Consider the following 5,419-nt stretch of genomic DNA (forward strand, 5'->3'; position numbering starts at 1 on the left):
TGTGTTTTCTGGATCTAGATTAGTATAATTTTTAGCAGTTATTTTCAACCTTTCCATAAAAGTTGATGGTGATTCATTCAGCTCCTATTTCACTTCATACAAATTGGACCAATTGATTGCCTTTGGCATAGACTGTGAAAAATAAATCTACATATGAGAATTCATCTCATTTTCCCTCTCGTCTGCAAAATAACATCAATTGCAATATAGTATTGTATCTTAAAGTTCCATTCTTTGGCCATTTTTCTTGGTCATCAAGGGTATACATTGCACACCAATGATTACAATATTTGATGAGTTTTTTCTGAGAGAAAGGACTCCCCTCCCTTTCCCCAATGCTTCAATAAACATCCCAAGGGGGATTTTTTTTTTAAAATAACTCCTTCAACAGATTGAGCTGTTCCCATGATAACAAACACAAATTACAATAAACAGCAAAAAACCTTAGACAATACAAAAATCTAAAACAATTCACTCACACACTCTTAGAATAATTTTCATCTTAAAACATAATCCAGGTCTCAATATCCAATACCATTCCGAGATCAAAACCACAATCGTATACAGTGGGACTGTTACAGATCTGCTAATAAGTTATAATTAATTAACTTTATTTGATTTTATAAATTCATGTTAATAGAAATACAGAGGAGTAAGAAATATATTTTAATGAAACTTGTAGTTGCACAGCAAAAGCTGCTATGAAATCCTCTGTATAGCCCTGTACCAAGGCCAGAAGAATGGGCTAGAATCATTGAATAGGAATGTTTAAAATTTAGGTAACAAATTTGAGATTTTACAGATTTCTTTGTATTTGACTAGTCTTCTGTATGTAGAAAGTGTATTGAAATGTCAGAATGTAGAATTAATGGGAACTGGGAGCAACTGAATGAAACAACTCATAGTTACCTGCCAAGAAACCGTGAACTTTAGTAGAAGGTAATTCCAGCAGGGGGAGATCGCCACCACCGACTCACATACCACCTACCCAAATCGTACCCCAGACCCATTTCTAGACTTTTCTAACCTTTACTGCCCAGAATTTGATATGGGAGGAGGGTATGTTAATGATTTTCGGGAAATATTATGATTATGCATGGATACTTAATGAATATGTATGAATAAGCTCTATATATGGTGTATGATTTTGAAGCTTGGTGTGCGTTGATCGTGAGAAGACTCACTCTCTCACCCGGCCATCAATAAAGAAGTGTCTGCTTATCTGCATCACATTGGTGTCGTTAAGTTCTTCATTCCGAGATTTCGGTAACAGGACTCTAACCCACAATTATGTAGAAGAATCCCAATTCTGGATGTCTCCAGACCTATACCACAGTTGTGCACAAAATTGTTCCACAGACTTTCGTCTAGCAGAATTATAACTTTTCCTTTACCACAGCTCCTTAATGCACAGGACCTCTCCTCATGTCTGACTTAAGGAACTTCCCAAAGAATGCCTTTACCTTTTCCAGGGGTCTTGCACAGAGCTCTTCGGTCCGGGGATCGGAGGTTCTCCCCAAGAATTCCTTGGTGCTGGCTGGAGGACCTGCAATCCCACGGATCCATCGAGATTCAGAAGCGGTGTACCATCTGGGTCACCAACACTGTCACTGAAATCAGGAATAAGAAAACTCCTTAACACCAATGTAGCATTAAGAAGCAGGAATTCCTTTATTGCAGCGCTGGATGCACAGGGGATTGTTCTACCTAACGTGCATGCTGTATGTTTCATTCCAACAAAATTATATAGTCCACACATATGATTATGCATTACATTTCTCGGAAAAATCATACATATTCATTCAACAGGCAGTACTATGTTAATTAAGCATCGTGAATGCTCTTTACAGGTATCTCTGAGTCTTCTAAGGGGTTTCAAACAATAGGTGAACTTACATTTACAGCTGACCGATCACTGACCTTTAATTTAGTTCCCTTATATGGAGAGCCCAAGGAGAGTCCAAGTTTCTTTCGTTAGTTACCTATACAATGGTCGCCTCAGTGACTGTAAGTTTTAAATTACTCTTACATAACCAGGGCCAGTTAGCAATCTCTCCATAGTGATTACACTGAAACAAACAATATCATTACAAAGCTAAAACAGAATATTTATAAGAAATATAGTTATAAAGCTAAAATAGATTAAACTACGTTGTAACAAAGGGATCACCAACTTTCATTGCAAAGCACTTCAGCCTACACAGCAGTGAAAACAAGTTGTGTAGTGTACAGCAGAAATAATGAAGCCTTCAGAAAAAGCCATTGCAGTTACAACAGTCTTTCTGATGCACACCTCCTTCTGCATTCCTCACTTAAAGCTTTGAGTATCTCCAAGTATTTCTTATGCCTCAAGGCAGTTAAGTATCATGAAAATTTTGCAACTGGCCCATGCCGACCAAAGAGAGAAGGCTAGAATGCAAAGCATAGAATTATTCATAATTCTTTTTTTTCTTGCACATGAGGTGTCCCATTCAAATTGGGGCACCCTAAATACGGTTTTACACATGGTTCTTATGCCTTTCAAGCATTCAGGTAAACATGATTTGACCAATCACTACTTAACACACACATAATACTGTTTTGCAAAGCAACTATAATTCTATGGTGTCGTTATCCGTCTGCTTCTTTCTTGATCTAAACTTTCCTGTAGTCAGTCTTGCTACAGTTACTTATCTATGATGCCAGATAATGGGAGGGTTTCACAGAGATGTTAGAGGGGCTAGGATGCTGGTTTTATCTTAGTAGTCCAGAGGTATCCTTTATTCTTCAGGGTGGGTCTATCCCTCTCCTTGCAGTGAGATGGGGTCCTTTAGTCATGCTGACTTAACTATGACTATGCAGTATACAATGTAAACTATATATCTTAATAAAGTTAATACAATTTCATACTGTAAAGACTAATTGGCACAATAGTTAGGGAATAAGATTTTCCTAACATAAGCAACTCCTTTTTGCAGCTTGCAGTGCTTTGCAGCTTAATCTGCTGGAATTGTGTGTCATAGGGAAGGCTGATGCTTGCAGCGCTAATTTCTGTTCTGCATCTATTTTTATCAAGGTGCAATAAAATGATGCAGATGCAACATAATACAGCAGCATTGGCACAAAGCAGGGTTGAGAATTTCCATCTCAATAATTTAGCTGCAAGATTGTTTCTCTGGCAACTTGTACAAGAAGTAGCTGAAATTGGTCACTGTGCAGCATAATGACTGCAAAATTTTGGAATTTGGAATAACAGTGGAATTGCCTAAGGAAATAAATCTGGAAAAAGTGAGCTGCTGACATCCCTATCAGACCAAACTTATAAAGAAAAGCTAAGGACAACCAGCAGGCTTAACTAGCATTTTCTCTGTATCTGCAAGAATTGATTGGCAACAAAACAGGCTACAGACAGTAGTCTCATTTTGGACAAAATAAATTGACCTTGAATTCAGGATGTTTAAAATGCTTTCCCATTAAATCAGATTAAGCCAATTATGAAGCCATACTACAGAAGTCTGAATTTTACATGCAGGTTGAGACAACTGAGTCTCAAGACATTTAAAGTCACCAGTAATAGATATGTCACTGTTGGACAAGCAAGGCCTCTAGGTCAAGTACAGTCACCACAGTGACTAATGATGGCTGCTAGCCGTTAATTTGCATGTATTTGAAACCCTACACTATGACAGTGTAGTAAGACATCAGACTGTCCATTTTCTAGTATATTTCAAGAGCTGTCTAGAGTTATTTTTGGATTATGCAATTGGAATTGTTTATTCAAATATTAATCATCTCCTTGGCTTGCAGTGATTTCTTAACACCACATGTTGAGTACTCACCTAGCCTTTACATTACCCCAAGCAGAGCTGTCTCTCCCTCCCTTCCCCCAATTTCTGATTTAGGTGTGGCAATTTTTTGTAAATATGACAAACTTTCACTGTATTATTTTTAATTGACACACCCCCCTCCAATTTTCAATAGAACTCCTGTTAGTTAGAACTCATGTTAGTTAAATCCTTACAAACAGTTAACAATACATGGCCTTGGGAGAATGGACAGACACCATAAATATGTCAAGCTGGGGCATAACAAGATAGGCTCAAGGAGAACCAAATGGTTAATGAGACCAAACAGAAAATTACTTGAACTATGTGTGAACTAGCCTAATTAGCATACTAAAAGATCCACCTCGAATACAGAAAGCCCACTACTAACAAAGCCCCCTCCCCACAGAACATGTGGGGTAAAAAAAAAAGAATGCTGTACCTTTAAATGGAGAGAGGCTTGTAAGAACCAGTGAGAATTAAGTGTGACCAAAAGTAATTGTAAACAATTGTTCAAAATGTATAAAATGTTTTACTATGTGTTAAGAGGTGTGCTAGCTTTGTGGATTTACCACCTAGCACCCATCTCTGTGCAGACATGCAATAAACAAATATCTGGACTCTGTGTGTGGATCGGCTCTTGCACACTGGGTGAAGAACCCAGATTTGGGATAACAGTTTTGGTAACCCAGATGGGACTGTCATAAGGCCTTGCTTGGATCATCTTGCCATCCCCAACAAGGAGAACATGGACCAAGCAGGACTCCAGCATGTACTAACCAGTAGATCAGGAACTCCTCTCGCCCATCTCCACTGTTGGGCAGTAAGTGACTCAAAGGTGCAATGGCATTAGAGATATTTGTACGGGGGGGGTGAGATCACAGAATTGGCAAGTAGATGCTATTATTCCTCTGCATAAGTCATGCTCAGAATGTTTGCAGCATTAGGATTAAGGGTTATAATTGTTAACACCTAGACATGTGACAAGGAAAGGGTTAAATACCTTGTCTTTGCTGACAGAGGATCAGAGTGTATGAAACTTTGGGTTAAGTGGAATTAAGTGTAATATGCGTATGGCTACTTCCAAAGAAGTTTCCCTGTGCACCCATCTGGAATGTATCCTGAAACACTGGAATAAGTTTGGAGGGGATCCCTTAACTAAAGAAAAATTACAATGCTGTTGTAACACTGGTGGCCAAATTATAAATTGGGTGATGGTGAACGGTGGCTGTAAAATGGGTCTTTACAATTTAATTCTATATTACAATTGATGTTGTTTTGTCACCAATTGGGCAGTGGAATGAAGTGATTTTATACTGATGCCTTTATAGAGAGAACCAGATATTCAGAAAAAGTGCAAATTGGGGGGAGATGTGTTAATGCTGTATGTGCTGGAAAAGAGAGTGTATGTGGAGGCAATTGCAAAAAGAATGGGACTGTATGTTGGAGGGGGAAGAGACCGGATAATGTACAATTGCTGGTTCCCACAGCCCCATCCCTATGTGGTACAAATGCAGGAAAAATCATCAGATACTTCGGGGGGAGGAGGGGGGGAGAAAAAAAAGAGAAAAAAAAACAACAACAAAAAACCCAGATGGGTGATGAAAACTTGTGGA

The 5,419-nt window shown here is 38.5% G+C and overlaps 1 long non-coding RNA gene across 1 annotated transcript; it reads left to right on the plus strand.

Annotated features, from left to right (window-relative positions):
* The first annotated feature begins 639 nt into the window (after nt 1-639).
* Nucleotides 640-4,138, plus strand: LOC121080356. The gene is made up of 3 exons (XR_005825335.1): nt 640-652; nt 823-828; nt 3,989-4,138. It is a non-coding gene; the product is annotated as an uncharacterized LOC121080356 (long non-coding RNA).
* Nucleotides 4,139-5,419: the final 1,281 nt, after the last annotated feature.

Source organism: Falco naumanni, chromosome W (assembly GCF_017639655.2).
Source record: "Falco naumanni isolate bFalNau1 chromosome W, bFalNau1.pat, whole genome shotgun sequence".
Taxonomy (NCBI): domain Eukaryota; kingdom Metazoa; phylum Chordata; class Aves; order Falconiformes; family Falconidae; genus Falco; species Falco naumanni.